The 14,754-nt window shown below is 45.9% G+C and overlaps 1 protein-coding gene across 2 annotated transcripts in view; it reads left to right on the top strand.

Annotated features, from left to right (window-relative positions):
• Nucleotides 1-14,754, top strand: part of ZNF592 (zinc finger protein 592) — an 887,418-nt gene that overhangs the window by 590,708 nt on the left and 281,956 nt on the right. The gene's annotated exons all lie outside the window — the stretch shown is intronic.

The following is a 14,754-nucleotide window of genomic DNA, read 5'->3' as shown; positions in this document are numbered from 1 at the left end:
TCACCGGCTGGTGAGGAAGTATGTGAAAAGGGTATAAAAATATGTAAAACAATGTCCTATGGGCTTGGGTAGTCATCAAATGTTACATTAAGAGTAAATGCTAACCTTGGTTCAATAGTTGCGTAGTTACGAATCAGGACATGGTCGTTGAGAGGAAGTACTGCCTAGTGAGTGCCGATCCTGGGTGTCGAAAACGATCGGGGAAGGGGTCAAACTTAACCCAAGCAAGTTATCTAATAAGGGAACAAGAACAACAAGGGTTCCTTTGGTCAGCTCTAATCCCGTGCCGAGCGGCTGAGAGCGTAATAGTTGTAAGATAAGGACTTACTTGTGTATATAATCACAATCTGATGAACAGTTCTGGAAGCTTGCGTGAGACTTGGATGTAGCGTCCGCTGCTGCGAGTAGAAGATAGTAAACTGTTTGAAATTGTTTACTATAACAACGTCTTGGTAGTGACGTGTTTTACGTTGTAACGTGATGACGAAGTTGTGTCAAAAAACAACTCCGAGAATAAATGAGCATGCACGCTAATGAGCAACTATAGAAGAGAGTTGAGGGTGACATGTTTACGTTGTAACGTAGTGATGATGTTGTATCCAAGACAAATACGAAGATAATTGCGCATGCGCGCTGTTAAGCCACTCCAGAAAAGGATTGATAGAGACCGTAGTCTCATATTGATATATAGCATTTTAATGCGCATGCGTATATTAATGAATGCGTCCGGACGGACAGTTGAAGAATGTGAAGACGCTATACTCCTGATGATAATTACGTGTGTATACTTATAGTGTATAATAGCTCTGTTTATAAAAAAAAGTGAGTAGATATAACATATATAAATACAATGTAATTTAGGGTAATGTCTGCTCTATGAGAGTGTCATGTTCATATAATAAATGACGTTAAAATGGATGTAAAATTTACATAAGTGAATAAACGTAAACTTAACCTTTGGAGAAGTAGGTCTAATGTATGGGTATTTTTTAAATTGAATTGAATTGAATTACCATTGAAATTGGTAAACCACACGTTAATTTCTTGGACTTGATGATTGAAATTACGAACCAGGGACTCAACACTCGCATCTACAAGAAACCCACTGATGTGAATAGTTCTCTCCATTTCCACAGCTTTCATCCTAAACATCCAAAAAACAATTTACCCTATAGCCAAATCCTCAGATTGAAAAGAATTTCTTCAGACACCAACAAACTACAGGCTGAATATGCTACTTTGAAAACCAGATTTATAGAACGAAGTTTCCCCGAGGATATAGTGGACAAAGCCATCCTGAGAGTGGAAGCACAAAGTCGGGAAGACTTACTGACTCCAAAAACTAAGACCACTAAAACCAACCTAATGCACACTCTGAGATATTCTAGCCGAAGCTTTTAGATAAAGCAAATAATTCACAAAAACTGGGATCTTATCAGATCAGACCGTCAATTGAACACTCTTTTTCCAGAACCACCGATTCTAGCCTTCAAAAGAGGCAGTAATTTCAGAGACAGACTAATCAAGGCAGAGAAACCAAAAAAAACCTCACAAACCAGTCTAATCAAACAGAAGAATGGGACTTTTCCCTGTCTTAATTGTCAACATTGCTGGAATGTGATCAAGGGCGACCACATCAGACATGCCAACACAGGCAAGAAAATTCCACTTAAACAGTATGCTACATGTGACTCCAAAAACGTCATTTACGCGTTACAATGTCCATGTGGTAAATACTATGTGGGCAAAACGGCCAGAAAAGCTAAAGAAAGATGGACGGAACATAAATCTAACATCAGAACCAAGAACATCAAGATCCCTTTATATAGACACTTTAGAAATCACCATCACAGTGTTGCCCAAATGAGGGTAGTAATACTTGAGGTACTTCACCCACTCCCTAGCGGGGAGATATACAAAAGAGATTATCTCAAAGAGAGTTATACTGGATTCATCGTCTTGATTCACTGAATCCACTAGGAATCAATGAGGACTACTACTTAGGCCCATTCCTATAAATTTGAAAGTAGTATATTCCTCAAGTATTGCTAGGCGACCACATCAGACATGCCAACACAGGCAAGAAAATTCCACTTACATTATTACCTGTTTTATTTTTTATTTTTTCAATTAAATTTAAAAAATACCCATACATTAGACCTACTTCTCCAAAGGTTAAGTTTACGTTTATTCACTTATGTAAATTGTACATCCATTTTAGCATCATTTATTATATGAACATGACACTCTCATAGAGCAGACATTACACTAAATTACATTGTATATACATGTTATATCTACTCACTTTTTTTATATACAGAGCTATTATACACTATAAGTATACACACGTAATTATCATCAGGACTATAGGGTCTTCACATTCTTCAACTGTCGGTCCGCACGCGTTCATTAATATGCGCATTAAAATGCTATATTTCAATATGAGACTACGGTCTCTATCAACCCTTTTCTGGAGTGGCTTAACAGCGCGCATGCGCAATTATCTTCGTATTTGTCTTTGATACAACATCGTCACTACGTTACAACGTAAACATGTCACCCTCAACTCTCTATAGTTGCTCATTAGCCCGCATACGCATTTATTCTTGGAGTTGTTTTTTGACACAACTTCGTCATCACGTTACAACGTAAACACGTCACTAACAAGACGTTGTTATAGTAAACAATTTCGAACAGTTTACTATCTTCTACTCGCGGCAGCGGACGCTACATCGAGTTCTCACGCAAGCTTCCGGAACTGTTCGTCAGATTGTGATTATATTCACAAGTAAGTGCTTATCTTACAACTATTACGCTCTCAGCCGCTCGGCACAGGATTAGAGCTGACCAAAGGAACCCTTGTTGTTCTTGTTCCCTTATTAGACAACTTGCTTGGGTTAAGTTTGACCCCTTCCCCGATCGTTTTCGACACCCAGGATCGGCACTCACTAGGCAGTACTTCCTCTCGACGACCATGTCCTGATTCGTAACTACACAACTATTGATCCAAGGTTAGCATTTACTCTTAATTTATCATTCAATGACTACCCGAGCCCATAGGACATTGTTTTACATATTTTTATACCCTTTTTACATACTTCCTCACCAGCCGGTGATCGTGAAAGACGGATGGTATTATTGTATATACGCTGAAAAGACGGCATTCAGTTCTTCAGAATTGTGCTTCGATCATTACACCATTAATACACAAGGTCAGTCATTTCTATCACTAAAGGCCTCAAGACACTTATTAGTTCATTGGATAATTTTATTACGTCTACATTAGGTTCTCCAAAGCCTTATAGGCGGTATTAAATATGCTTATGATATGTGAACATTGGACATGAATACTATATGAAGATTTTCTTTTTTGGGTCCAAATTGCACAAGCTTATGATTGTATTATGCAAGTGTAATTGCATATTAGTATGGCAAATTAAGTACTGTATTAATAAGCTTCTTTTGAATTTTTATTTTTATAGAATCTTTGAATTATCTAGTTCTGTCCCTGATGAAGAGTGAAAACTCGAAACGCGCTGGGCCACAAAATCAAGAATAAATTTCAAGTTCTTGTGTCAAACTTGGAAATTGTCATTCATTAATGTTTTGATATGAATTTTGTCTTCAACAACGATATGGAACTAATGCACTAATATGATTCTAACAGAATAACCACTTATGGCGGTTCTAGGTCATTTGGTCGAATCTAAATGGTCGAGAGGACAAATGGTCGACACCAAAAGGTCGACAGGTCAAATGGTCGATTTTTTTGTTTGTTTTTTCACATTTTTTTTTTGTGGGGGGGGTCCCCTCAACCCCCTTTTTTTTGCTAAAAACCCCTTTTTTTCCCTAAACGAAAACCTAAAAAAATATATATAAATAAAAAAAAAATCGACCATTTGACCTGTCCACCAAATTGTGTCGACCATTTGTCTGTCAACCATTTGTCTGTCGACCAATTGACTAGACACCACTTATGGCTATATCCATATGGTTAACATTATTTATCTATTTATACAGATTCTAGATAGTGTGCAGGGGACGGGAGTTCCCCATTTTGGGAATGCCTCTTTTTGTTCATGTATGTACCAACCTAGATGCCAAGGTTGAGATTTTCTCCCCCGCACCTCAAACATCTTTAAATTCCCATTAGCCCGACCTTATTTAAATATTACAAACTAGATCACTAATACTTTTATGGCTATATCCATATGGTTAAAATTATGTATCTGTTTGTACAGATTCTAGATAGTGTGCAGGGGACGGAAGTTCCCCATTTTGGGAACACTTCTTTTTGTTCATGTATCTACCGACCCAGATGCCAAGGTTGAGATTTTCTCCCTCGCACCTCAAACATCTTTAAATTCCCATTAGTCTGACCTTATTTAAATATTACAAACTAGATCACTAATACTTTTCTCACCTAGGTGTGCTTAGTGTTACACTTTGATTTGAGTGGGGTCATTTCATGCCATGGTCGCTGAAGCTTCTGAACTTTTCCAGTTGATGACCGAGCAGACCAAGAAGGAGGGATTTCTATAAGAGAAGCGCGAGGCCAAGAGGAAGGCTATCATGGTAGTGCCCCTCCTGATAACGTGTGGGATGAAGGCATAGCCCACCTGAAGAATCCTTGCATGGACCCGGCCAAGTGGGATAGGCTGGAGAAAAAGTACTGGATGCCAGAGTCCGCACCCAAGGGCCTATGTTCGCAACCGTTGCAGGACTCGGTGGTGTCGGCGACTGCGAGGAAGTGCTAGTCTAACCCCTCGTCATCCCCTGTCTTTCCAGACAGCGAGGGGAAGAAGTTGGACACCATGGCAAGGAAAGTAATTTACTCAACAGCGTCTACCATCAAGGCAGCCAACGCATTGGCGATCCTAGCCAGGCACGACAGAGAACTGTGGTACAAGATGGGCCTGATTCGTTCCTGCCAGACGACAAGAGGGTGGAGGCGATCGCATTCCTCCAGGAAGGTGAAGTGGCTGCAGACCATGCCATCACAGTGGCCCTGGACATCGCAGACACAGGTTTCCAGCAGATGGGGAATGGTGTCTGCCTCCGTCGGCGAGGCTGGCTGAAGGCCACTCATTTCCGCCAGGAGGTCCAGCCAAGGGTACTGGACATGCCCTTCGATGGGGATAACCTCTTTGGGAAGGCTGTCGACAAGTCCTTGCGGGCCATCAAGATGGATACAGAGACGGCTCGAGCCCTGGGTACTCTCCAACAGCACTGCTCTTCCTTTCACGCCTCCGGAGGAAAGTCGGGCAGATCGAGGAAAGGTTTCTCCTCGTCGTACCGTCAGCCCTCCTGGTGCATGACCAAGGGAGCCTACAGGGGCTGTTCCAAGGCCTTCGGTGGAGGTGGTCAGAGCTGTTGTCGCTCCCAAGGCAGAACGCAGGTGCCGAAACAGGACTGTACTGGCCAGGACGTCGGGCCTCCTCCCATGCACCCCGGTGGGAGGCCGGCTGATGGGATTTGTCAGCCAGTGTCAGTCAGATTCGTCTCCACCGATAGATGGGTGCTGAACGCTCTTGCCCACAGACATAACCTGGAGTTTCAACACAAGTGTCCGTGGATCCCTCCGGTGGCCCTACAGGAGCAGCACATCCCTCAACTCCTGCAAGAGGTACGGGCCATGCTAAGAAAAGGGGCGATAGAGCTAGTTCCAAAATGACTACGGTGCTGCGGGGTCTACTCTAGATACTTCTTAGTCAGAAAGAAGACCGGGGTTGGAGGCCCATTCTAGACCTGCAGCGTCTCAACAAGTACCTCAAGTTCCAAAAATTCAGGATGGTCACGTTGCAGCATGTGCTCGGCCAACTATAGGAGGGAGACTTCTTGACGTTTCTGGACCTGGAGGACGCCTACTCCCACGTCCCCATTCACAGGAGGCACTGAAGGTTCCTACACTTCGTAGTACAGGGAAGGCACTACCAGTTCAGGCCCTCCCTTTCAGCCTCAAATCGGTGCCCAGAGTATTCACGAAGTGCCTGGGACCAGTGGCCGCCCCTCTGCGTCTATGAGGGATACACGTGTACCCGTGCCTTGACGACTGGCTCATCCGGGCCAATTCACGAGAAGTAGCTGTCAGACACACAGACGACGGTCCAGCTGCTGAAGGGTCTGGGGTTTTCCATCAATTATCCAAAGTCCTGCTTGACACCATCAAAGAACGCTCTGTTTCTGCCTAGCGTCGCCCTTGGAGGAGAGGGTAGCGGCCATGCTGGGGAAAGTGTGTCGGCTGTTGTCGCTGAAGACCGCCACAGTGCGGACCATCAAGTCGCTGCTTGGCATGATGTTGTCCTGCATCTACCTTATTAACCCCTTGCAGGTTGCGGATGCAACCTCTTCAGGAGTACCTGGACGCTCGCTGGATACAAGGGTACAGAAACTTTGCGGACAAGATTCCTCTCGACGAGGAGTTCCGTCGGGTGAAAAAGGAGGTGTGGCATGCAATCCAACATCACCTGGGGCACAGGGTTTCAAAAACCCCCCATACCAGGAGACAGTCACCACAGATGCTTCCCTGGAGGGCTGGGGAGCCCACACCGTACGTCTATGTGCCAGAGGCCTGTGGCTGCTGGAGGAGAAGGATCTCCACATCACTATCCTGGAGCTACGAGCAGTGTTCTGGGCCCTCAAGTCATTCTTCTGTCCCTGAAGGGCACAGTGGTGAGGATCTCCACGGACAGCACCACCAAGATGTTCTACATCAGGAAGCAAGGGAACACTCGATCACCAGTGCTCTCTATAGAGGCGCAGAACTAGTGGCACTGGGCCTTCGGACAAGAATGTTCTCCGTCCACTTTCACCTGGCGGGAGTCAAGAACACCATCACTGACTCCCTCAGCAGGAGTTGCACTCCTGCCACGAATGGGAACTTTGGCAGGACCAGGTGGACCACATCTTCTTCAAGTGGGGCAGGCACCAGATCGATCTGTTTGTAACAGCGGCAAACTCCAAATGCCAGAAGTTTGCCGGCAGGTTCCACCAGCTTGGTAGCATGGGAGAGGCGTTCTCTTTCCCGTGCGAAGACCTGTTTCAGTATGTGTTCCCTCTGCCTCTCCTGCTGCTAATCATCAATCAACTCATACAGTGCATATGCAGGATGATACTCATCACCCCGGCATGGCTGAAGCAGATTTGGTACCCGGACCTTCTCAGCCTTTTAGCATCACCTCCTGTCAAGCTGCCCGTGGTGCCGGATCTGCTCACCAGAGAAGTAGGTGCAATCCTGCACCACGACCCAACATCGCTGAAACGGAGGGTTTGGCTCCTGCAGCCCTAGAGTTTGGAGGATACAAGTTGCCAGCGGACTGCAGGGAGGTCCTTGCCAAGACCAGCGCGCCGTCAACTCTTAAGTGCCACGGTCACAAGTAGAAGCGTTTCGCTACGTGGTGCCAGTCGCAGAAGAGTACCACTCTGAGGCTCATGGCCCCACAGATTCTTCCTTACTTGACCAAAGCGGGACTGGTGCACACCTCTATTAAGGTGCATCTGGCGGCTATCTCCCGCTACACCAGGTCTCCAGGAAGATCTCGACTTTCATCGCACTGTCTAGTCAACAAGTTCCTCAAAGGACTGCTTCGATCTTTCCCGCTGGTGAAATCTCCTGCCCCGGCGTGGAAACTCAATGTAGTGCTGATGAGGCTCATGGGGGCCCCCTTCGAGCCCTATGCGTCAGGCCCCTTTCGGGTTCCTCTCGTGAAAAAAGGCTTTCCTTGTGGCCATCAGGTGGTGCTGCGGACGCACCCATGCCGAAGGTTCCAGCGGAGTTCCACCTGAACAAGCCTTTGGGGCCTGAACAAGCCTTTGGTGTTACCTGTGTTTTTTCCGAAGCCTTTGTCACCGGCTGAATGGGCCTTGTACTCGCTGGTTGTTGCTCGTGCTCTGAAGTTCTACGTGGCAACAATTTTTGGGAAGACATCTCAACTGTTCGTGAACTTTGGTCCTGTGAACTAGGGGAAGGCCTTGTCCAAGGCTTCATCTCAAGATGGCTCTCCGGCTGCATCACGCACTGTCATCGGTTGGCGAACCGACCGCTGCCCGGCTGTCCGAGAGCCCACTTGACCACAGCGATCGCTGCAACGGCAGCGTTCCTGTCTGGTGTGCCCCTGCTGGACATCTGCAGGGCTCTTATGTGGAGGTCCACGCATACCTTCATGAAGTTCTACTGCGTAGACAGGGATTCCACAGAGGAGTCCAGAGTCGGCCGAGCAGTGCTACTCAACCTGCTCACTTGAGGTGAATCTGTTTCAGAGGTAATAGTAAATGCTTCTGTTGAGACTTGCCACCTCCTGCGGTTGTGAAATGTTGTTCTGCTATGCATTTGTTATTCATGAGCATGTGAATCCATGCCAGACCCCATGCTGGAGAAGGAACAAGTTACTTACCTGTAACTATTGTTCTCCATTCACATGCAACCTCTCCCTCTGTCCCCTCTGCGGCTCTTCTTGGTCATACTACCACTTTCTGTGCTTGCCAAATCTGAAGATGGCTGCCAGAGGAGGGGCGTAGGGAGAGGGCAGTCTTTGGCTTGGGGCAGTATGACCCAGAGTACAGTGATTGGTTTAGAGGAGAAATACAATTTGTAAGTGAAAGTGAAACTGCTTTTTCTTTTACTGAGGATTCCCAGCCTGACGACAGGGAATATTCATGAGTATGTGAATCCATGCCAGACCCATGCTGGAGAACAATAGTTACAGGTAATTAACTTGTTCCTTTCTTCATGAGGTAGCTCGGTGACTTGAGGGTGACTGCCTTATAGATGATGCAGAAAAACTAGAAGGGGATTTGTGCAAGCAGTGGGAGCTAGTGAAGGTCAATGAGAACTGGGTTGATGTGGTTGTATCTGCGTAGACCCTTGATGAGGTGTGCGGTGGGGTGTAGGGTCACTTCTCATGGCCAAAAGGGAAGACGACAGGAGGCATTCCAGGAGGGGCAGTGCTTGAGCGGTGGATCTAAAGCTGTCCGCAGGGAGGAAGAGCTTGACTTTCTGTATGAGGGAGAGCTGATATCAAGCTTTTCTGAGTTTTCTTAGCTATGTCTATCTTGAAGGAGAGGTGTTTGTCGATGTGAAACCCAAGGCACTTGGCACAGGAGGTGAGCTTGAGTATGAAGCCCTCAGGGTTCCTGGTTGATAGCCAGGTCTGTATGTCTGGGTATTCAGTGTTGTTGGTGAGGAGTAGGAATTCAGTCTTGGAGGGGTTCCAATACACGGTCTACTAACACATGATCCATAGCTGGAGAACACTGACAATTCATTGGAGGCCAACATAGATAGGGAACCTGTAATGCTCCCTAAAACACACATAGACACGAGTTGCCACACAAGGCCAAGTACAAAGAGATTGCCCATTCTCATGGCCTTGGAATGAGGGATGGTAACTTTTTATTGAACAAAGGACAGTACATGGGCCTCTCTCTCCCTACTGCCTGTCTGGCACTTATCTTGACGACCTGTCAAGTGCCCAAGGTTGGTTAGCAAGAAACCAACCTATCAACTTCCCCAGTGTCACCTACCTTATCAGTATAAGGGAGGTTCCAGGTTGAGTCATCAGATATGTGTAACCCAATTAAATATGTAACACTTATATAATCTATATGTAGCCAAACACATTAGCCAATCTCCATTCCCTTAGGATTTTGTGACTGAGATTGTTACAACGTCAGTGGTGACATGTTTCGAGTATTAAGGCAATTGATTTGTATTAACACCCCAAGAGTCACAAGATTTAATGTTTGTATGCTGTCCCTGCTTTGTTTGGGTGATAAGAAAGCTGGGTTTTGCCTTGCACTTTGTCTACTCCGTCTTTGAGTCTGGTTTGGTTTGCCTCCCATTTCTCTGGGTCAGTTTGGGACCACCTTTACAATAAATGGTTGGAAAAATGCCTCTCTATCCTCAAAACTGAGAGGGGTTTCCATACCTCAATGAAAACTAGTGAAATTGGCAGGAAGTCCTAACTAAAACGTCTGTCACTGTCGTGTCTCAAAACCTACCTCTGTCCCTAACAATAATAACTTAAAGCAACTGTGCAAGGATGATCTCTTCTCAAAGTAAAGTGTTCATGGTAGCTCCAGCCAACAGAAAAGTTCCCAGTCTCTCTGGTAATCAAAACTGATGAAAATAAACAATGCCCACAAATATAAGACTCCAAGGCTAGGGATGTTTCCCATGACTACTTCTTATGGTTGTATACGAATTGATTGTTTTACAACTGCTCGAATGACAATTGACCTTTTCACAATTGACCGAATTGTGAAGGTCAAATGTACCATATATGTGGGGGGAAACCCCCCACAACCCTCCACCCAACGGCAAACCCCCCCAAAAAAAACCCATATATATATATATATATATATATATATATATATTCGGTCAATTGTGAAAAGGTCAATTGTGACCCTTTAAATTCGGTCAATTGTTCATTCGAACAATTGTAAACAACCAATTTGGGTAATACCCTTCTTATCTCGCTATCCTTCCTTTTGGGCTCTTGAGCCCCTTTATCCTCTTAGGTGAATGTCACTGGGCGATTCACAATGATATGCTTCTCAGATTCACACTTCTTTATCCTACCAACTTGGCACAATTCGCTATCAAGTATTGGATTCCTTCTATCATTCCCAGGGTTCTTGACCCTCTTATTCTCAACCTCTCATGTGGGTGCAGGTCCCAGACTTGCAATATTCTAAACAACTTGGTTCACTGTCCTGCTGTCCTCTCATATACTGTCTCTCTTTCTCTCACAAGATCCCAGAACCTCTTATTCTTGTTACTTTAACAAAGAAACTTTGGTTTCTCATATAGGTGAGGGTCCCAGACCCGCAGTTTTTAGCGTTGTATCCACTTAGTTTACTCCCCTGACAGGGATACAACTCTTCCTCATTTGCTTCTTTTACAATCGGGGTCCCAGACCTTCTTATTCTTGATCTTGTTGGGTGCAGGTACCAGATTCGCAATTCGCCATTGTATCTATTTGGTTCACTTTCCTGCCAAACATACCATTCCTGTTTCTTTATCTTGGTTATTCTTGGGATACCAGACCCTCGTGTACCTATACTTCCAAATGTCTCAAGGTCGCTGACCCTCTCATTCCGGTTTCTGCTTGCACCCCGTTGCTTACCCGGACGGCTGGCACCTCTCGAGGTAACTCCCGTACTGGTTTGTCTCTTCCATGCAGGAACAGCATATTCAGAGCAGCTGTGTCACTTCTCGAGGCTCTGAGAAGCGTTTGGGTAACCGACAGGGCCTGCAGAGGTCTGACTCTTCCAGGCTGCAGTGTGTGCTTCGTCAGGGCCTGGTGCACCCAGATGTTTGGCTCGGCAGCAGCCTGAGTAGTCCTTCTGTTCTGGACCACATTTGGGTTCTCCTTCTCTGTTCACGGCTTCCTTTTCGGCTCTTGTCTGGTGCACGGCCCCTACATTTCATCCTCAGAGGATCGCTCTCCACTAAGGTCACAGCTGAGTTCCTTTCAAACTCCCACGCTTGACTGTTGTAATGCTTTGGGCCATTCACTTGCCACGAGAAGCTAGACCGCTCACTCTGGTTCTCTAGAATGCTCCTCGGACTCCCAGTCATCATCATTTTCACAGTAGCAGTTTTAAAACCATATGGATGATACTTTGTCTTCTCTGGTATTTCCGTCTTGTCAAGTATATTAGGTTGACTGACTTGACTACAGAACACTTTGGCTCTATCTAGAGAGGGGGAAAGGAGGATTCAGCATTGGAAAAGGGGGTTGGGTGTTATAAGGAACTCATGATGGCAACAGTAAAGACAGACACAAGTGATCACAGTTCAAGGGTGTTTATTGAACTATAAATGCAGGGTGGAAAAATGCCTAAACTAAACCTAAATATAAGATGGGAGCAAGCTTTGATCATCAAATGAAATATAGGGCAGTCCTTGTGGCGTTGTGTCAAAATAAAAGGGTCTATACTAAGAAAACCTATTGCCAATTCATTACATCTAATTACATAAAAGAGTGTGGGATAGGGTATTCAAAATAAAGAAGAAAGTGTTCACAAATAATAAGTCAGGATGTGATTGCCTCGAGGTCTCCTTTGCCCATGTTTTTAGCACTGGACAAGGTCAAGGTGTGGGACTTTGGAGCACAGCACATGCTCAAGCCTTCCCAGCACGAGCTAACAGTTCTGTATGCGTTATCAGGTTCTTCGATGGTTAAGTGTCTTTTCAATAAAAGTCTTTCGCCTTCGAGGACTGATGCTCTCAACAAACTAACACAAAAGTTCTGTTCTACGAACACTTTAGATGATGGCCTCACCTTTGGGTCCCCCTCTTCGGGGCGCAGACACCTCAGAAATTGTATTCAACAAATTCACAAGACAGTTCCCTTCTCTATGAACTTTGGGTGATAGCTTTCCACCCCTTGATCTCCTTCTGCCGGGCTCTGATCCCAAATGACATGGGGAACACTTCCCTTCCCTTTGTCTTGCAATACGTCTTGCAATACTCCTTGCTTTCACAAATCTTAATGTCTTTTTAAACTGATTTTCGGCCTTTGCCCCTGGTTGTTAGCTTCCCTCTGCTGGGTTCACGCTCGCCGACTTTTGGTTGTTGGCTTGCCTCTGCCGGGTTCTCTCTTGTCGACTTTTGTAACACACTATTCATGTATACCTCTTTGTCTGGTTCACTTCGTTTCACACATTATTTTGGATTGTCGGCTTCCCTCTGCCGGGCTTACAATTGTCAGCCTTTACCAACAATTCCTCATGGAACTTTTAGACTCTGCCCCTTTTCGTCTGGTTTCACTCTTGCTAATTTCCACGAAACGCAGTTCATGTGCTAACTCTCAACATGCAGGATTCACTTCCCTTAGCTTTCACAATTCTCTGTCGGTCAAAGACTTTCGACGGTACAGAGGATTTTACAAGACGCCTGTATGACCACTTTGACCGTTCTTCACCTTTTTCCAAGACCTTCTAGTTACAGTAGTCTTTACCATTGAGTAATCACCCAGAGTTTACTGCTTGAGCACCCACGTGGTGCCATACTGCTCTGTATCAGGTTTTCCCCTTCTTTTATCAATGTATCTTTAAGCATTTCAAAGTTCAAATTAGCCGTTGGCTACTTTTCGTTCAACACAGTTCAGTTTCTTATCGATACTCCCCTCGACTTACTGGCTGTGATGAACCACATGCCTTTCTTTATCCTTGTAGTCAAGGTTGGTACCACCAAGACCAGCGTCCTTACCCAGCTTGATTATCAGCGGAGGAGGGTCTTGGGTACCATAGACATCTGCTGCAACACACGCTGGCCACTGTTTGCGGTCTTATTCTTCCTTCTGTGGCGGATTCATGGGCTTTGGTCGGAAAGGGCAAGGTCGCACTCTCCTTGTCACCCCCTCGGTATGCACCGTCTTTCTCCTATTGAACTGCCGTGCTGAGTTAGCTCTCACGTCGTGTGGTCTGCCTTGCTCGTCCTGTGCTTTTGTGCTCCAACTTTTATCACTGTGGCGGGAAGGGAAAGGGCTGTCCGGTGTGTGTCATTCTACTCAATTGCCTGACCCTTGCTTTGGGGCATGTCAGGTAAACAGCTGTGGTGTTAGTCTGTTGTCTTGCATGTTGTCCGAAAGTGTTCCTGTGGAAAAAGGGGGTGCAGTATTTTGGAATATCCTACGGGGTGTGATGGGTGTCAAATGAAGGGGGATACTGCGTTTCGCCCGTCGGTGTCCAACTCCCGCTCCCAACGACACCCCCATCCAGGTGATCCTCCCTCACTGGTCCACCACCAGGAACTGGATCCAATAGTGATGTGCGTGTCCTGGCCACCTGGATGACAGATCCCTGGGGACCACCCAGGGAGACAATGTCAGGTTTCTCACAGTGTATAGAAGGAGGGTCATACTGTATTCTCTGAGAATCGTCATCCCCAATCCCATAAGGGAATTCCTTCCCCATGTGATCCTCCCTTGCTGCACCACCCCCAGGGGAACTATTGTATTGTTGAATACAAGTCCCTTTTAACGCACACTAAAGAGGGAAATAGGCCAAAGAGATAGCTTGCAAGGGTAACAAGGCTTTAATTGTACAAAACATCAGCAAAGGACTCTGCTGCTCGAGAGTGCTCTGATCAGTCCTGATACAAACATCTTAAAAAGCCAGATAGCATCATCACATATAGTACAAACTGGTGCCACAGATTGGTTGGACCCTACACATGGGCCTGCTCCATAGGGGATGCCAGGCTACAATTGGTTGGTTCTTCCCCGTCAATCACGATCCACGTGGGTCAGCTGGGCTCATCTTCGCAGTGAAGATCGAGGCACTCATATAATACAATGTTGCTTTCTAAACTAAACATGCTAATCCTGCTTACTATATCATTGTGGCATGCACCTGGGCTGCTTGGGGAGTCGGTGCCAGGGGGATGGGTGGATAAGATACAGTCATGCTGACCCACACATTCTGGGCTTTGTTGATACCGCACTTCCGGAACTCAAGGTCTCCACCCTGGGTTTGATGTTTAATTTATCCCTCCCTGTACCTTGTGTTACAAGGGATGTGTTTTTATGCTGGAAGTAATACTGTCCACATGCTTAGATCTTTTGTGGACACTTGATTTGTGTTGGGACAGGAGGGTCTCTTGCTTTCTTGCTTATCATGGAATGCAGAAGTGTGGGGGTCAGGTCAGTGGTTTGGAGCTGACTCCGGACTGGCTGGGTGAGGGTTAGAGACCTGCTGGCAGATTAGTGGTGATGAATGGACGTTACGCGGAGCCTGGCGTCTCAC

This window comes from Ambystoma mexicanum, chromosome 11 (assembly GCF_040938575.1).
Source record: "Ambystoma mexicanum isolate Mex_15411 chromosome 11, UKY_AmexF1_1, whole genome shotgun sequence".
Lineage (NCBI taxonomy): Eukaryota > Metazoa > Chordata > Amphibia > Caudata > Ambystomatidae > Ambystoma > Ambystoma mexicanum.
Note: the sequence above shows the minus strand (reverse complement) of the source record. Positions and strands in the feature narration are given on the sequence as shown.